General features: G+C 45.2%; 1 protein-coding gene across 5 annotated transcripts in view; it reads right to left on the minus strand.

Annotated features, from left to right (window-relative positions):
* PNISR (PNN interacting serine and arginine rich protein) overlaps positions 1 to 19,982 on the minus strand; it is an 873,711-nt gene that overhangs the window by 483,934 nt on the left and 369,795 nt on the right. The window lies entirely within an intron of this gene.

A 19,982-nucleotide genomic window follows, 5' to 3' on the forward strand; every position in this document is an offset into this window, starting at 1 on the left:
TCTTTGGGAAAGTTCTGGATTAGCTGCTGCTATGTGATGTTCCATGCAGTCAGTTGCAGCGTTTTAGGTTTGGATGTATGATGCTGTAGTTGTTCTGAGTTAACATCAAAGGCATCAGGGTATTGGCCACATATTGTTCCGAGACATGCTCTTCAGTAGTGGGTACCAGTGTTGTCTTGGCCAGTTTGGGGCTATCAGGATTATCCTTGGACGCTCTTCCTTGATTTTTAGTAGTACCTTGTGTATCAAAGGAAGAGGTGGGAATGCATATGCTGTTAGGCCTTTCCAGTTGAAGGAGAGTGAGTCCACTTTCCATGCTAGTGGGTGGAATGTCCTTGTGCAGAATTTTTTGAGCTGGTGATTGAGAGGTGATGCGAATAGGTCTATCTGTGGCATTCCCCATTTCTTTGAGATGGTCTTGAAGATGTCCGGTGCAGCTTCCATTCGTGGGCATCCAGTGGTTCTGCTTAATATGTCTGCTAGAGTATTGTCTTTCCCCGGTACAAACATTGCCTGTAACTGAATGTTGTAGCTGAGTGCCAGGGTCCACAGCTCCAAGGTCATTCTGCATAGTAGGTATGAATGAGTGCCTCCTTGTTTGTTGATGTACCACATGACTGTGGTGTTGTCTGTCCTTATCATCAACTGGCCCTCTTTGAGGAATGGTTTGAACTTTTGGATTGCCAGTTTTACTGCCAGCATTTCTTTTAGATTGATGTGCAGGTGAAGTTGATCCTGTGTCCACAATCCTTGCACGCATTTGTCCAGCATGTGGGCCCCCCATCCTAGGTCTGAAGCGTCTGTTGTGAGGGTCTGGCTTGGTTGACATCTGCGAAAGGGTAGGCCTGGGTTTGACTGGCATGCCTGAGCCCACCATAGGAACTCCTGTTTTAAGCATGGAACTAGTGGGATTTCTGTTTCTAGACTGTGTCTGTGTTGGGACCATAAATTCTTTAGGTACCACTGTAGTTTCCTCATATGTAGTCTGGCAAATGGGACCAAGATTATGCATGATGCCATGAAGCCCAAGGCCTGCAGAAATTTTCTTGCTGTTAACTCGTTCAGTTTTGTTAGTGCCAAGAAGTAAAGAGGAAGTTCTTTTTGTTTTTCTGTAGTCAGGAATGCCATTTGTTGTACTGTGTCCAATTCCGGGCCCAAGAATGTCCTTGTTTGGGATGGTATCAGCCTTGACTTTTGTAAATTGACTGTGTATCCCAGTCCTTGTAGCAAGTAAATGACCCTTTGTAAATCTGTTGTCAGCTTGCTTTTGTTGTCCCCTTGTAGTAGGCAGTCGTCCAGGTATGGGTAAATCTGAATTCCCTGTAGTCTGCAATGGGCGATTACTGATGCCAGGCATTTTGTGAATACTCTGGGCGCAGTAGATAAGCCAAAGGGCAATGCTGAGAATTGATAGTGCTCTGATCCTGCAAGAAATCTGAGGTATCTTCTGCAGATTGGTCGAATGGGGACGTGCAGGTATGCCTCCTTGAGATCTAGAGTTACCAGCCAAGACTCCTTGCCCAGCATGGGAAGAAGTTGCTGTAGGGTCAGCATTTTGAATTTTGGGACAATGATGTATGTATTTAAGGTGGACAGGTCGAGAATTGGTCTCCAACTTTTTTCCTTTCTTGGAACTAGGAATAGTCTGGAATAGAACCCTTTCCTTGTTCTGCTGTTGGCACTCTTTCCACAGCTCTCATGTTTGCTAACTCCATTATCTGGCGTAGAGCCTCTGTTTTTTGATTTGGAGGTAGATTTGGCATTCCTCTTTCGACTGGTGAAGTGTGGAAGTGAAACCGTAACCTTGATCTATGGTTTGTAAAATCCACTTGTCTTTTGTTATGTAGTGCCAGTTCTTTGAAAATAAGGTTAACTTTCCGCCTAGAGGAGCTGCTATTTGTTCCCTGGTAGGCGGAGTTAGGATTAAGTCACTGTGGTTGTGCTGATGTAGTGGCAGTGGCTGCGTCTGTGCCTCTGTTGTTACCTTGCCACTGTCGCCTCTGTAGGCACCTCCTCTGGATTGGTTTCTGCCTCTGGAACGCCTATTCCTGCCCCTTTGAAATTTTGTGGAGTCAGGAAAGGACCAATTTTGGCAGGCCAGTTCCTGCTAAACCTTGGGGTTGAACCTGCAAGAAATCTTTAACAGTTTGAACAGATTTTGCCTTTTCTTCCATTTTCTTCATAACCTGCTGGGCAGGTGTACCAAACAAACTTGTCTTGTCCATAGGAGCATCTAGCAACTTAGCTTTAACATGATCCGGTAAAGCTTGTTCCTTTAGCCATGCATGCCTTCTTATCACTGTGCCTGTCATGGCTGATCTAAATGAAGCCTCCAGTGCATCATAGCCACATTTTAAGGAATGGTTGCTAACCTGTTGTATGTTATTTACCATCTCTAATACATATTTCTTATCAAGAGATTCATCAGTGGTTAGTTTTTAGTTAACTGATCAAGCATAAACTCTTGGTATTGTATCATGTGAAACTGACAGTTTAAAGCTCTAGCTGAGAGAGTAGCTGAAGTGTAGTCCTTTTTACCCCATCTGTCTAATGACCTTGCTTCCCTTTCAGAAGGAATAGGGTTTTAGCTGTGGTCGCTACTGCCTTGGGACCCTGGGATATAGTTTCTGGGTCTGCAAGTGGGGCCTTGTAAAGGTGGTGATGAGTATCTGGCACCCTGTAAAATCTGTCTGGTTTGGCAGGGGCTGGGGGTAAAGAATCTGGAGTGGAGCAAACATCATTGAAAGCATCATCCACCACAGAGAGAACAGGAGGTATAGCTAAGGGCCTGTGCTGTGGGAGGTGCAGAAAGGTCCTAAGTCTTTTCTGGAGTCTGAAAAATCCTGTTGCTGCCATTGGAACTGTTCTCGCATGGCATGCAAGGTTTCCCCAAAGGAGAATTCTTCTGGTGGGGAAGCAGCTGGAATGGATTCTTCAGCATCAGAATCTTCAAAATTGGAGAAGGGAGCCTCTGGCTGGTCAGTAATGTCTGATTCATCAGCAGAATCATCAGAAGACACTGGCTCAGGGGGCTCTGCCCTAGGTCTCTTCTCTGGGGGCTGAGAGGCCCTGTCTGGGTGAGATTGAGATCCTCTAATTAAAGAAATTAAATCTTCTGCCAAAGAAAGCATTTGAGAACTAGAAGAGGGCCTGGATGTGGGGGTTTAACAGGCACTGATTTAGTAGTCTTGGCTGCTTTAGCCCTGGCGAAGGCCTTAATGGACATGGCTGCTGGAGGCCTAGCAGCACCACGTGCTGGGGTAGAGACATCCAAGGGATGGTGTCTGATAAGTCAACCACCGTAGTGGGTAAAATTTCTGAGGTCGATTCAAGAGTTGTAGCAGGGGCCTCAGTTGTAAGAATAGGTTCAGCTGTACTTTGATCAGTTTTCTCGGTTTCGCCGAAACCGAGACACTCGCGTTTGCTTTACCGTGGTTTCGCCGAAACCGCGGACCGCGAGTGTCGGTCTTTATCTTTGCTTTTTGAAGATTGGGTAGTCGGAGGATCCGACGGCATAATGTACGCAAAATCAGTACCGAAAAACTGTTCTGCAAACTCCGACCGACGCCTAAGCGTTCGTCGGTTGAAGGAGGCACAGGCCGAACAGGCTGCTACGTCGTGGGCTGGGCCTAAACAAGGCAGACAGTGAGAGTGGAAATCTTTATGAGGTATTTGTTTCCCACAGGTTAAACAATTGTTAACTTTTTCTGACATCGGCTGAGGCAAGAAAGAGTCCCCAACGGGTACTTAGCTTTAGAAGTCTTCGAAGTAGTATTCGGTAGAAGTAATCTCTGGATCCGACCGACCGGCACTTGCGAACAGCTTCTGCTTCGGGCGCCACGCGGCAAGAAAGACTGAGGAAAATGGCGTCGGCTGATGCTTTTATACCCAAAGACCAACAGAGATGACGTCGGGTGGAGTGCGACATCAGCCGAAGCCGGACCCGGACTTTGGAATCCGGCCGACTGCAGGGCTGCCTGACGACAGGACAACCCACTTGTTATGACTGCAGATGCATCCATGAAGGACATCAGTATTACAGTCTGAAAGGCAATGCCTTCCTCAAGACAGTTTGCTGATGTCACTAAGTATGGTTTTTGGATCAATTCTATTCAAACAAAGTTTTTTTTTTTACTCAAAATTTATTTATATTATCATGCCCAGATCTGAAACAAGATAAACCCGACTTCATGTCAGATGACCAGTGCTCGACTAGTGGCACAGGAGGATGAGAGTAAGCAGCCAATACTGGCTTGTCCATCCTGGGGAGGTGGTGGAGGCAGCTTGGCTCACTACACTGGTGACATCTGCGAGAACATTACTGCACCATTAACAACCTAGACTACCTGCAGTGTTAAGTGATGTACAGCTTGGCACCGAGATTGCACAACCATAGACACATGTATGTCTCTCTCACATCTACAGCAGGGCCTATAGTCTGCACAACAGGTGGGTGGATTTAGGACAGCCACAGGCTCTGAAGGCTGCCCCCCTCCAACACCTCATTCTCTCCTCCACTGGATAACAAATGGGCAGGGGGTGCTCTCACCCCGATGGAAGCATAAATGCATCATTAAAAAAAAAGGCTGCTATCTTGAGGAGCATTTGTAGCCTAGCCACAATATCCCAAGTCATAAATACCTTTTGACGTGACTGGCTTAGAAATAGTTTTGACCCCTTTCGATGAGGGCTTAAGAGACCAGACTACAGGTGTATTTACAACTGCCCATCCATTCATTTGGGTTACCATTATACCCAAATGAAGTCTATTCCATGAGATCCCTTGAAATATACTACCTCGTTAGCAGGTCCTATTTATAGTTTGGTGGAACAAGATTTTCTAAGCAGGTGTTAAGCCTGTTAATAGTTTGGGCTAAGGCATCGGGTGCCACAGCAAAACAAAAGGAGGTGGAGTTGCAAAATGTATAAAAGACATACATACCTCTAGGCTGGTCAAACAGTACGATGCACAGGAAACACGTGCCGTTAACAATTGACAGGAGTCCTATTCAAACCATATCTAGCTATAGGCCTCCAACTCTGACTCAAGAAGACCACGCCACCTATCTGGACCTCTTTGAATCTATCAAGATTCAACCCTTCACCCTGATCCTGGGCGATTAACTATTCAACCACAGACTGGAAGAAATACTCATGCCAACAAACAAATGCCCAGAGATTCCTTGATTTTGTAAATGTATTGATCAGTTGGTTGACACCCCCAGAAGAGGTGAAAATATCTTGGACTTTGTATTAACAAACATGAATAACCACTTCAGCATCCCTACAGTGCAATCATCTCTGGTAAGATCTGATCACAAAGCAGTCACTTTCTTAGTCACCCACCCCAAGCTAGGGTCAAAAAAAAAAAAAAAAAAAAAAAAAAAAAAAAAAAAAAAAAAAAATATTCTCCAAAGTTTATAACAACCTCCTGAGGGAAGGTATAAACAGCTTTACAGCCCCCCTCCCCTGCATAGGAAAGTACAGTTTTGTACCTACCATAAATGTAGATGTTCGAGTGCTAATACAGCTGCAGTCATAACAGATGGGTTCTCCTGCCGTCCGGCGGGTCCTCAGTTGGCCGAATTCCAAAGTCTAGGTCCGGCATCGGTTGTCGTCGCTTCTTCCCTGACGTCAGTGCGACAGGGGGTATAAAAGAACCAGCCGACGCCATTTTCTTCAGTTTTTCTTGCCCCAGATGTCAGGTGCCCCCAGAAGGAAGGCAATACATAAATTTGTGTAATAAAGCAATGCCATATAATCAAAATACAGTAGTTGCAAGCAAATACACCATAAATGAATACCCCAATCAGGTTGTATGAGGAGGTGTTAGCCAATAGGCCTGTCCCAAGAGGGGAAGGAGGGAGGGAAAAGTACAGTTTTGTACCTACCATAAATGTAGATGTTCGAAGATCCACATTGCTGCAGTCCTTACACTTGGGTAGTCCGCTGTCCTCGGTCAGCCCGAATATCAAAGTATAAGGCTGACGTCGGTCAAGGCGCATTTGACTGACATCAGGACGTCAGGGTACAAATGCGCATGACCGACGTCATATCCTCAGTCTTTTCTTGCCCCAGATGTCAGAAGACCCTAAAAATAAAGGTCAAAATCAAAAGACAGCAAACAACCAACCAACCACCCTTGCACTAACTATATGTACAATATATACAATATACACAATATGTACAACCCAACCCACACAACCACCTCTAACTACAGAGGGAAGGAGGGAGGGTAAACTGGACTGCAGCAATGTGGATCTTGAACATCTACATTTATGGTAGGTACAAAACTGTACTATGTTCTTCATCTCACATTGCTGCAGTCCTTACACTTGGGTAGAATCCCAAAGCAGAGGTAAGGGAGGATGGCTAACTACAAGGAAGCAGGAGCTGCCAACATGCCCTGCAAAACAGCAGTGGCAAAACCAGCCCTGGATTTAGAGTAAAGTGGCAGGTGATAATGCCTAGAGAAAGTATGCACTGAACTCCAAGTAGCTGCCTTCAAAATATCCTTGGTTGCCACTCCCCTCAAAAAAGCTGTTGAAGTGGCAGTAGCCCTAGTGGAATGAGGCCTAATCCCAGCTGGAACCTCCTTGCCATGATGGGAATAACAGAAAGCAATGCAAAACCCAATCCTCTTAGAAATAGTTTGTTTTGACACAGGCTTGCCCTGAGAACTCAAAGCAAAAGAAACAAACAACTGCTGAGACTGCCTGAACCCTTTAGTTCTGTCCAAATAATAACGAACTGCCTGTGTACATCTAAAGTGTGCAAAATCTTTTCCCCTTTATTTTGGGGATTTGCATAAAAAGTAGGCAAATGAATAGTTTGATTTAAAGCCACACTAGAAACCACCTTAGGCATAAAGGAAGGATTAGTACGTAATGATACCCTATCCTTATGGAAAATCAAGAAAGGCTCAACCGCCATAAGGGCCTGCAATTCAGAAACCCTTCTTGCAGAGGTAATTGCCAACATAAAAGCAGTCTTCCATGATAAATATTTCAACTCAGAAGTAGCTGCAGGCTCAAAAGGTTGTAGAGTGAGTTTCTCCAACACAAAATTGAGATCCCAAGCAGGAGTAGGAGCTCTTCGTGGAGTCTTATATTCTTTGCCCTCTAAGAAATTGCTTGAACAAAGGATGAGAAAACAATGGTGGGACACAATCATAGTGAGCGAAATTGCTGCAGCATGAACCTTAATAGAAGAGAAAGACAAACCTTTGTCCAGTAACTCAGTAAGATATTGAAGAGCCACACTCAAATTAGGCTCAGAAACATCAAAATCTTTTGCTGCACTCCAAAATAAAAATCTCTTCCATTTATCTGCGTACACTTTCCTTGTACTAGGCCTTCTAGCTTCCAAAATCACATTCAAAACTTGTTGTGGAAGTTGAGACCCTCTATGGCTCAAAACAGAATATGCCAGGCTGTTAGGTGAAGAGAGTGAAGTTTGACATTCAGCAAATGGCTGTCCTCCTGTGACAACAGGTGCGGAATCGAAGGCAAAGGCCATGGAGGCTTCCGTACCAGACTTCTCAGTAATGGGTACCAGTGTTGTCGAGGCCAATCTGGAGCTATTAAAATCATCCTTGGCTTGTCTTGTCTGACCTTTAGAAGTACCTTTGGGAGGAGAGGCAGAGGAGGAAAGGCATACACATGAAGATTGCTCCAATTGAAAGAAAGAGCATCCACTTTCCAAGCTGTGGGATGAAACCCTTTTGTGCAAAACTTTGGCAGCTGATGGTTTAGTGGAGAAGCGAACAGATCTATGTCTGGAGTTCCCCATGACACTGTCAATTTCTGAAATACATGAGGATCCAATTTCCACTCGTGGGGATCCATAATTGCCTGCTCAACACATCTGCTAAGGAGTTCTGTGCTCCTGGCAGAAACCTTGCCTGAAGATTGAGCTGTAAACTGAGAGCAGTCTCCCACAAAATCATTGCTTGCCTGCATAGAGGATAAGAATGCGTTCCCCCTTGCTTGTTGATGTACCACATGACAGTTGTGTTGTCTGTTAGAATCAACACCTGTCCTGGAAGAAGTAAATCCTTGAAAGCTATTAATGCAAACTGGACTGCTAACATCTCCTTCAGGTTGATATGTAGATGTTGTAGTCTGGCAGGCCACTTGTCTTGTATCCACTTTCCATTTAGATGAGCTCCCCAAGCTTTGTCTGAGGCATCTGTCGTTAAAATCTGACTCGCCTCTGGCTGGGTCACAGAGAGTCCCTTGTTTAGGTGACATTCCTGAGCCCACCACAAAAATTCCTTTTGAATGCAAGGTATTATTTGAATGACAGTGTCTAGATCCTGGCAGTGCTGTGTCCATACATTTTTGAGATACCATTGCAGCTTCCTCATATGCAGTTTGGCATTGGGAAGCACCAGAATACAAGATGCCATGAACCCTAAAGGCTTGAAGGACTGTCCTTGCAGTCAGCCCGGACTGATGAGATAGCTGATGGAAGTAAAGGGATAGACTCTTTTGTTTGTCCGGGGTTAAAAAGGCCATCTGGGATGCTGTATTCAGTCTCACACCCAGAAAGCACATGTCCTGAGAGGGTACTAGACTGGACTTTATTTCGTTCACAGAATACCCCAGGCATCTTAGCACTGCTATCACATATTCCAAATGATGAAGAAGCTCTTCCCTTTCCTTGAGCCAGAATCAGGCAGTCGTCCAAATAAGGATAGATCTGTATTCCTTTTAGCCTGAAGAAAGCTATCACTGGAGCCAGAACTTTCGTGAATACTCTGGGCAGTAGATAAGCCAAAGGGCAATGCAGAGAACTGATAGTGAGAAGTCCCAGCTCGAAAACGCAGATACTTCCTGCAACTTAGTCTGATAGGAACATGAAGGTAAGCTTCCTTGAGATCCAAAGTTACCATCCAATGATCTTTGCCCAGCAGAGGTAAAAGCTGTTGTAACGTCAACATTTTGAACTTGGGAATGTCCAGATAAGTGTTGAGGGTAGATAAATCCAAAATTGGTCTCCACGTGTTCCCCTTCTTTGGTACTAGGAACAGGCGAGAATAAAATCCTAGGCCCACTTCTGGCATAGGGACCGGCTGTATTGCCCCCATTTGGAGTAACAGAGAAACTTGCTTGTGAGCCTCTATTCTTTGTTGAGGAGGAACGTCTGGCATGCCTTTGAAAGGAGGCAAGGTATGGAAATAAAACCTGTAACCGTGGTGTATGATATCCAATACCCATCTGTCTTGGGTAATTAAACTCCAATTTTCTTTGAAAAGTGCCAACCTTCCTCCCAAAGGTGCTGCCAGACGAGAAGGCTCTGGCAGCTGAAAAGGTAGGTCATTGGGTCTGTTTACGAAAGGACTGACCCCTGCCCTCACCAAGACTGTGCAGGAGAACTCCCTGTTCTAGGCCTGAAAGAGCCCTGAGCTCTGCCCCTACCACGCCTAGATCTACCCCTAGACTGGGAATCATAAGAAGGATACGCCCACCCCTTAGTAGGCCAATTTCTACTAAACTTTGGAGGCTGGACCTGCAAAAATCTTTAACAGTCTGCATAGACTTAGCCTTGTCTTCAATTTTCTTTAAAACTGCCTCAACAGGAGGACCAAACAACACGTCAGATTGTAAAGGAGCATCTAAAATCCTTGTTTTAACATGTTCAGACAAATTTTGATCCCTTAGCCAGGCGTGCCTGCGAAGAACTGACCCAGTGGCAGCCACCCTAGACGAGGCCTGTACAGCATCAAAACCACATTGCAAAGAATGCTTACCCACCTGTTCAGAAACATGCACTAAATCTTGCAACTCTTTACAATCAATACCTACTGCCAGAGCATCAACCTTAGACTTTAATTGTGAAAGGAGATAGTTCTGGTATTTCAACATGTGAAACTGGCAATTCAAAGCCCTCATAGCAAGAGTGGAAGAAGTATAAACTTTCTTTCCCCATCTATCCAAGGCCCTAGCCTCTTTGTCTGCAGGAACCGGATTCTTAACAACAGAAGCCTTAACACCTTTAGGCCCCTGACTAACAGTTTCTGGGTCAGCCCTAGGACTCTTAAAAGATACTTATGAGCTTCAGGCACCCTGTAATACCTATCCGGCTTAACAGGAGCAGGAGGCAAAGAATCAGGATTAAGAGAAGCCTCTGTAAAACATCTTCTACTACATTCAAAACAGGAGGTATAGCCAAAGGCCTATGCTGGGGTAAAACAAAATTCCCTAAGCCTTTTCCTGGAATCAGAGAAGTCCTGACCTCCCCACTTAAAATGCTCCCTCATGGAATGAAGAGTTTCTGAAAAGAAAAATCCTCAGGAGGAGAAGCAGAAGGAGTAGAATCATCCACATCAGAATCAGAATAAGGAGAGTACTCCTGCAAGTCTTCAGTCAAGACTCTGAAACATCTGAAGCCTGCTCAAACCCCCAGCTCAGGCTCCAACCTAGGTCTCTTATCAGGAGGGGCATAGAACCCTAATTAAAGTAATCAAATCTTCTGCCATTTTAAGCATATGCTTCTTGGGCACAGTACCTGAAGAGCTAGGGTAACACCAACTGAAGCCAAACCTGGCCTGCCCCTGGGAGAAGCCTTTGAAACAGAAGGAGAGGGCCTAGCCACCCTAGGAAGGGAGGGAGTATAGTAACCTGAGAAGCCCCTCAGCCTGACTTGCCTCCAGAGAGGGCACATCTTGCAATAATAAGGTCTCACCCTGGGAACACAAAGAAACCTCCGGCGGAGCCACCGGCTCCACCGACACCTCTAAAGAACCGTGTCCGTACAGACGGTTCTTCTAGCCTAGGCTTAACTGCCTTGTCCTTGCGCTTCTTGAAGAAGCGGCCGGAGCATCCGACGGCATTTTATAATTACACCGCTTCCCAAAGACTAACCTTGCACAATCCAACCTTCTCTTTATAGTGCTTATTAAATCTAGCACAAGAGCGACAGCCAACAACGTCGTGCTCAGGCCCCAAGCAAGGAATACACAAAGTATGATAATCTCTATGCGGTATCTGTTTCCCACAAGAAATGCAATTATTAACTTTTTCTGACATCCGGTAAATCACTGAGGCAAGAAAAAACTAAAATATTCCCCAACGGGGTACTTAGACAACTTTGAACTCGGTCTGAAACTTCGAAATCGAAAAATCTCAGAACGCCAACCGGCACTTGCAATGCTGCTTCTGCATCGGACAATGCGGCAAAAAAGACTGAGGATATGACGTCGGTCATGCGCATTTGTACCCTGACGTCCTGATGTCAGTCAAATGCGCCTTGACCGACGTCAGCCTTATACTTTGATATTCGGGCCGACCGAGGACAGCGGACTACCCAAGTGTAAGGACTGCAGCAATGTGAGATGAAGAACATCCTGGACTGCAGCTGTATTAGCACTCGAACATCTACATTTATGGTAGGTACAAAACTGTACTATGTTCATCGTGCATACAGCTGCAGTCATAACAGATGGGTAGAATCCCAAAGCTAAGAAAGGGGTGGTAAGCACTAGGTGGAACTAGGAGGAGCCAGGATGCCCTGCAAGACTGTAGTGGCAAAGCCTGCTCTAGTTTTGGAGTATAATGGCAGGTGGTAGTGATTGGAGAAGGTATGCACAGAACTCCAAGTGGCTGCTTCCAAAATATCTTTGGTAGGAACTCCTCTGAGGAAAGCTGCAGAGGTAGCTGTGGCCCTTGTGGAGTGAGATCTGATGCCTGCAGGCACAGTTTTGCCATGAAAAGAGTAACAAAAGCGTATGCAGTGGGATATCCATTTTGAGATTGTCTGTTTGGAAATTGGCTTCCCTTGAGCTCCTATAGCATAGGACACAAAGAGCTGTTCTGATTTTCTGAAAGGTTTTGTTCTGTCCAAATAACGCAGTTGTCTGTGGATGTCCAAGGAATGTAGTAATCTCTCCCCTTTGTTTTGAGGATTAGGATAAAAGGTAGGTAAGTGTATAGCCTGATTCAAAGCTACCCTGGATACCACTTTTTGGCATAAAGGACGGGTTGGTTCATAAGGAAACTCTGTCCTGATGGAAGATGATAAAAGGCTGCACAGCCATGAGGGCTTGTAATTCAGATACCCTACGAGCTGAGGTAATAGCCAGAAGGAAAGCTGTTTTCCAGGACAAATATTGCAAATCTGTTGAGGCAGCTGGCTCAAAAGGAGGCAAGGTCAGCTTTTCTAGAATGAAATTGAGGTCCCAAGCAGGTATTGGTTGTTTCCTTGGGGGTTTTATATTCTTAGCCCCTCTGAGGAACTGTCTTAAGAGGGGGTGAGAGAATAAAGGTGGATCAGTGTTGTATTTTGCAGAAATGGCTGAGGCATGGATTTTGATGGAGGAGAATGAAAACAACTGCTTAGCAGCTCAGCTAGATACTGTAACATTTGAGGTAAATTCAGTTTTCCAGGATTCTGGCCCTTTTTCTCATTCCAGGCACAAAACCGTTTCCATTTTGCGGAGTAAGCTTTTCTAGTAGACGGCCTTCTGGCCTCCAAAATGACATCCTGCACCTCTTGGAGAGTAGGGTCTGTTGTGATGTTAAGGAATCTTCCATGCGGCCAGATTGAGTGTTTTCAGCTGACTTTGAAGAGTTTTGAAGCTGTGCTGAGTCAGAAGAAGAGGCATTAGAGGAAGGGTCCCATGGTGGGGAATGAGTCAGGCTCCTCAGGAGTGGGTACCAGTGTTGTCTTGGCCAGTCTGGAGCAATGAGAATCATCTTTGGTCTGTCTGCTCTGGTTTTTAATAGAACTTTGGGCAGCAGAGGAAGAGGTGGGAAGGCATAAACTGTCATTATTGTCCAACTGAAAGAGAGAGCGTCCACTCTCCAGGCCTTTGGATGGAAGATCCTCGAGCAAAATTTTGTCAATTGATGATTTTTGTGGGAGGCAAAGAGATCTATGTCTGGCCTTCCCCATTCTTGTATTATTTCTGTAAAAACTTTTGGATGCAACTTCTATTCGTGTGGATCTGTCATATTTCTGCTTAGGTTGTCTGCCAGCATGTTTTCCTTGCCTAGCAAGTACTGTGCTTGAAGTTCGATTTGTAATTCCAGAGCCATGTTCCTAAGTGACATGGGCAGCCTGCATAGGGGGTATGAATGGGTTCCTCCCTGTTTATGTACCACATTACTGTGGTGTTGTCTGTCCTTATCAATAGTTGACCTGGATGCAGAAGGTCTTTGAAAGCTATAATAGCATTTATTACTGCTAGCATTTCCTTTTGATTGATGTGAAGGTGCTTTTCTTTTTGGGACCATTTGCCCTGAATACACCGATCTGTCATGTGCGCCCCCCAGGCGTAGTCCGAGGCGTCTGTTGTGATGACTTGATTTGCTTGAGGCTTGCAGAATGGGAGACCTGTGTTTGTTTGGCATGCTTGAGCCCACCACAGAAATTCCTTTTGAAGACATGGAATTAGTGGTATTATTGTTTCCAAACTGTAGCTGTGTTGAGACCATAGGTTTTTCAGGTACCATTGAAGTTTCCTCATATGCAGCTTTGCACATGGGATTAGTAGGATGCAAGATGCCATGAATCCCAGAGCCTGCAGGATTTTTCTTGCAGTCAGCCTGGTGAAATCTGCTAGTGTTCTGAAGTATTGAGTTAGTTGCCCCTGCTTCTCTGGCGTGAGGTAGGCCATCTGGGTGTTTGTGTCCAAGTTGGCACCCAGGAAAATTATTTTCTGAGAGGGTATTAGCCTTGATTTCTTTTTGTTGACTCTGTATCCCAGAGAATTCAACAACATTATTACATAAGCCAGATGTTTCAAAAGTATGTGCTTGCTGTCCGCTTGGATCAGGCAGTCGTCCAAATATGGGTATATTTGTATCCCTTGAAGTCTGCAGTAGGCAATTACTGATGCCAGGCATTTCGTGAATACTCTGGGCGCAGTAGATAAGCCAAAGGGCAATGCAGAGAATTGATAATGGGTTGAACCTGCAAGAAATCTGAGGTATCTTCTGCAATTTTGTCTGATTGGGACATGCAGGTATGCCTCCTTGAGGTCCAATGTTACCAGCCAAGACTCCCTGCCCAGCATGGGAAGAAGCTGCTGTAAAGTGAGCATCTTGAATTTTGGTACGAGTAAAAATGTGTTTAGGATGGATAGGTCCAAAATAGGTCTCCAATCTTTTCCCTTCCTTGGTATTAGGAATAGTCTGGAATAAAAACCTTGACCTTGTTCGTGAGTAGGTACCTCTTGAATAGCTTTCATGTCCATGAGATCTGAAATTTGTCTTTGTGCCTCTGCCCTTTGATTGCGTGGCAGGTTTGGCATGCCTCTCATTTTTGGAAGGGTGTGAAAATGGAATCTGTAGCCTCTGTTTATAATGTCCAGGATCCATTTGTCTTTTGTGACAATATGCCATTTTTTTGAAAATAATGCCAGTTTTCCGCCTAAGGGTGCTGCCATTTGAGCCCTTTTTGGCATGCAAAGGGGAAAGTCATTGGGCTTGCTTTCTGAATGGCTGCGAACTATCCTCACCACTGCTTTGTGTAGGAGCTTGCCATTGTCTGCCTCTAAATGATCCTTGAGATTGCCCTCTGCCCCTCGGGCGCCTGTATCTACCCCTTTGGGGTCTGTCCGTGGCTGGAAAGGACCAATTTCTACTAAAACGTGGAGGTTGTACCTGTAGAAAATCTTTCACTGTTTGCATTGATTTAGCCTTTTCCTCCATTTTCTTTAATACCTCCTCAGCTTTAACACCAAATAATACATCCCTTTGAAGAGGGGCATCTAGTAATTTAGCTTTGACACGATCTGGTAAGGTTTGTTCCTTGAGCCAGGCATGTCTACGTATCACTGATCCTGTAACAGCAGCTCTACATGAGGCCTCTAGAGCATCAAAACCACATTGCAAGGTATGTTTACCCACTTGTTCTGCACTATGCATCAAATCCTGCAACTCCTTCAAGTCTGGTTGTTCAGGTTGTGACATTTTACTTCTCAATTGTGATAAAAGAAGCTGTTGGTACTTTAGCATATGGAACTGGCAGTTTAATGCCCTCATGGTTAAGGTGGCCGAGGTATATACCTTTTTTCCCCACCTTTCTAAGGATCTGGAATCTCTCTCGGAAGGTAATGGATTTTTAGCAGTGGAGGCCTTAATTCCCTTGGGGCCCTGTGAGATAGTTTCTGGGTCAGCAGCATGGCTTTTGTATAAAAACTGGTGAGAGTCAGGAACCCGGTAGTACCAGTCAGGCTTGACCGGGGCTGGAGGTAAAGAATCCGGGTTAAGGCAGGCCTCCGAGTACACATCATCTAGTATGTCTAAGACAGGAGGTATAGCCAGAGGCCTGTGCTGAGGTAGCAAGAGAAAATCCCTAAGCCTTTTCTTGGAATCAGAGTACTCTTGGCCTTCCCAGTGGAAGTGTTCCCTTAAGGTATGCAAGGTTTCCCCAAATGAGTAATCCTCTGGGGGGGGAGACAGAGGGAATGGACTCCTCTGCATCAGAATCTTCAAAAGGGGAGTAAGAATGTTCCTGTTCATCAGAGTGCTCTGATATAATGGAGGCCTGGTCAGAGGAGGGGGATTCTTCCTCCACTCTGGGCCTTTTGTCCGGGTGGGGTTGAGAGCCCCTGATAAGAGTAATTAAATCCTCAGCCATTTTAAGCATCTATTTTTTAGGCATGGGGCCTGGAGAAGGGCCCTGTGTAGCTTGTCTCTTAGAATGCATGGCTGCTTTAGACTTAGTGAAAGCCTTGATGGAAAAAGAAGCGGAAGGTCTGAAGACACCTTGAGAGGAGGCAGACCTGTCTACACATTTTGAGATTCACCACCAAGAGTGGCTTCGGTATCTGTAGTCGGGGTGTGGGCCGAGGAGCCTGCGACCTCTCGGGCACAGAAGACACCGCCAATGAAGTGTCGTCGGTAGTCAGGGGCTGCGTAGGCGCCTCGCTGAGAACCGGACCAGCTGTAGTCTGCTTTGGCATGGTGTCGGTAGAGGCCGCGGACCTCGTGTGTCGGTCCTTATCTTTGCGTTTTTTACACAAAACTGGAGTCGGAGTATCTGACGACATAATATAGTTAAATTTTTTGCCAAAATAATGCTGGGCGAACTCCGCCCGACGCTTAATGGTGCGTTTGTTGAAGGTAGCACAAAAACGACAGACCAAGACGTCGTGGTCTGGGCCTAAGCAAGGAATACAGAGGGAATGAAAATCCTTATGCGGTATTTGCTTCCCACATGAAATACAATTATTAACTTTGTCTGACATCGGTCTGAGGCAAGAAAAGTTTCCCCAACGGGGTACTTAGCTTTCAAGAAGACTTTGGTTGCAAAATTTTCGTAATTTCCAGAGCTGGCCGACCGGCACTTGCGAACTGCTTCTGCTTCGGGCACCGCACGGCAAGAAAGACTGAAGAAAATGGCGTCGTCTGGTTCTTTTATACCCCTGTCGCACTGAAGTCAGGGAAGAAGAGACAACAACTGACGCCGGACCTAGACTTTGGAATTCGGCTGACCGAGGACCCGCCTGACGGCAGGAGAACCCATCTGCTATGACTGCAGCTGTATGCACGATGAACATCTGGCACACATGTCCAAACCTACAACGAAGTACGATACGAGCATTTATATATCTTCATGGAATCATGAATACCTGACAGGCCGAAAATTTCCTCTTCAAGGAAGAGTAAACCTTTCTGGTGGACATCTACACTAAAACTCTATAATAATTATAAAGGAAAAAATTGCTGTCCAGGACCAACAAGGAGCAGGTGCCTAATTGGAAGCAATCTCACCTTAGCCTGAACAAGCAAATAACACTAATGAAATCCTCCAAAGCAAACAGTCCAAACTGGCCACATCTACTAAAGACAATCATAAGGCCTTCTTCGCATATGCTCGCAATCTCAAGGGAAGCACCCAGATCCGCTCAGATCTGATGGTCAAGGACACAACATACAAAAAACTGTAGATATAGCAACATACTGGCAGACAGATTCAGGGGAAAACTTCACTCCTCCGTCCCCCTATCAGTAAAACAGGACATCCCCAGTACCTGACCCCTCCCCTTATCTCTAGGGAGAAAGTCATCACTGCCCTCTCAGACAAAAAATACAGCCTCCATGGGACCCGATAACATCCCATGCTGCATCCTACATGAACTCAGGCAAAAACTTGCAGCACCATTAGGCACCCTATTCAACCAAAGCCTAAGTACCGGCTACGTCTCAGCAGATTGGAGGACAGCTACTGTCATCCTTTTGCACAAAGGTGGAGAGTCCACCAATCTAGGAAATTATAGACCTATCAGCCTAATTAGCCTGATCTGCAAGGCCATGGAACAGATCATGGGCCTCATTAACAAGGGCATTGGCAACCTCCAGACACTTGATTCCCTCACAATTTGGTTTTGTCAAAGGGAAGTCATGCCTGTTAAATTTGGTCAACTACTTGAAAGAGTCACCAAGGTCATAAACGATGGGAAGATGGTGCACACCACTTACCTTGACCTGGTCAAAGCTTTCCATACTATTCCCCACTCGGGTATGATAAACTCCCTCAACTAGGCATCAATCCACATGTTACCAGATGGGTAAGCAAACTGGCTCAATGAAGGAACCCACCTAGTCAAAATATGGGAAGCCACCTCAAGTAGTGTACCCCTGGGATCAGTTTTGGGGCCTCTGCTGTTTGGTATATACTTCTTGGAGGTGCAGGCCAAATCTAGTGGGATATGGCTGACCAAGTCTGCTGGGTGCTGTCATCAATTCCCCTAGTGACGTGGACATCCCCCAAGAGGGTCTCACCCAAACAAAAGACTAGTGCCAGAAACATGGCCTCAAACTGAATGCCAAAAAATGCAACATTATCCCTTCTGTAAAGAGTGACATCCCCACAAATTAACACATCGATAATAAGGTACTAAACAAGCAATCAGTTGTGAGGGACTTGGGCACCCAGGTTGACAGCAATCTGACTTTTAACCACCATATTGCCTCAGTTGTACAGAAAGCTTTCTACATGGCACACCTCATTAGTAAGGTTATCTCATCCAGGGACAAGGTGGTCAAAACATCCTTGTATTCTTCCCTTATAAGACCCACTACTGAATACAGTACCCCTTTCAGCATGCACCTCACAAAGCACATGCAGCAGCTGGAGAGCCCACAGAGGATCTTCACCTGGAGAACCCAGGGCCTCAAACATCTTCCCTATGCAGATAGGCTAAAAGCCCTGTCCCTCTACTCAGTCTCCTACAGACTCCTCAGAGGTGACATCTGTCTGGCATACAAAGCAATCTCAGACCCCGCCCTGATGGAACTGCTGCAAATCCACAAGTCAAGCTCCACTCAAGTAACTCGCACGAGCAACTTGGTCCTCTGTACATACTTTTACAAAGCACTACAAAATCAATTCCTTCTCTAGGTCTGCAGCAGGCTTTGTTAGGAGCATCCTCCAGGAGCTCCTGGACTCCTCTCCTTCCAAGATTTGTAAGGTATGGTAATTTATCCACATAGCATAAGGGTACTGCAGCAGTGATCAATATGATGAACATAGTATATCTGTGCAAGTAACTTACCATACAGTATATGTCCAAATGATCCCTAGTACAGTAGCTGCTCCCTCCCCCCTTTGTTTCTTTGTGTGCTGTTATTGCCAGGATGTGGATTTTTATTTTTTGCTGTTCCTAGCATTAAAGCTTCATGTGATACATAGCAAAGAGACAGTAATCCAATTATGTAGTAATCTTTTCTTTAATCACTGCATCACACCTCAGTCACTCTGGTGTTCCCTTTGTTGTTGTTTGTCTTTCGGCTTTTTCCCGGTAAGGGGTCACCACAGCGGAACTCTGGTCCGCTAATGATTGGCAGTAGATTTTTCGAAATGCTGAGGTGCCAGCTCGACGCCCAACCTTCAACGAAGCGGTGTTCCTTTTGTACATGATGAAAATCATTTCTTAGTGAAAATTTTCCAAATTTATTTTTCTGAATCTCTTTGCACTTCTGTCACTGTGAGAACAATATAGATATATGGACTCCTTCATTACAGTTTCCCTGGCACTTATCCTCTTAATAGGTTTTATACTAAGTTACCACTCTTCAGCAATGCAGAAGACACTCGTACAATCTCAGCACTGTAACCCGAACAGGCCATCTTCTAGCCAACCTTCAAATAACATTTTACAGACATTCTGCAACTGACTCTGAATGTTGACAAGATCTCAATGGTGGATCCAGGAACACACACACTTGAAAATAGACATCTGCAAAGGCTACAATGTCCCACAGCACCTTCTGCTGGTACAAAGCCACAGGTGTGAAAAATGCAAAGCCATGTGCAATGAAACCAGAAAATGGAGGTGGAAAATATCATCCGATAAGAGATGGCTGACCGAATTCAGGACAGAACAACCACCAGTTCCAGCAGTCATTCAGAAACTGTGCACTACTAATGTATCTGGATCACTTGAGTAGTAGTAGTCTAGTCGACTTCTCAGGTTCCTTCACTATAAGCTAATCCAGGCGTAACTTATTTGATTGCTTTAAATGTCAAAAGTCTTCATAAAATACTGTGAAGACAAAAGCTGACATGTGCATACACACAATGAGGTGCAAACACAGATATTATCTGTATGTAAAAAAACATCCTGCAGCCTTACAAGTTTCTTTATGCTGCAATAAACATTTCCAGAAATAGACTTCTAGTGCTGCGGTAGCATTGTCGCCTCACAGCAAGATGTTGTCCAGTTCGATTCTCAGCTAGAGCGTCTTCTGTGTGGAGGCATGCGTGAATGGGCGCGCCTTTGTTGAAGGTTGTGCGTCAGGGCTGGAAACTCGGCACGTAAAAATCCACTACCAAACATTAGCGGACCGGAGTTCCGCTGTGGCGACCCCTACCCGGGATAAGCCGAAAGACCCAACAACAACATGGAATTTTATTCTTCTGGACTTTTTTTTCTCTTTTTTCATTCATGATGACTGGCCCAGCTATAAAAAATTCTAGCAACCGTTATGCAGCATATACAATACATACACAGATATGGTCAGCTGAGC

Source organism: Protopterus annectens, chromosome 1.part0 (assembly GCF_019279795.1).
Source record: "Protopterus annectens isolate FY-2018-M chromosome 1.part0, PAN1.0, whole genome shotgun sequence".
Taxonomy (NCBI): Eukaryota; Metazoa; Chordata; order Ceratodontiformes; family Protopteridae; genus Protopterus; species Protopterus annectens.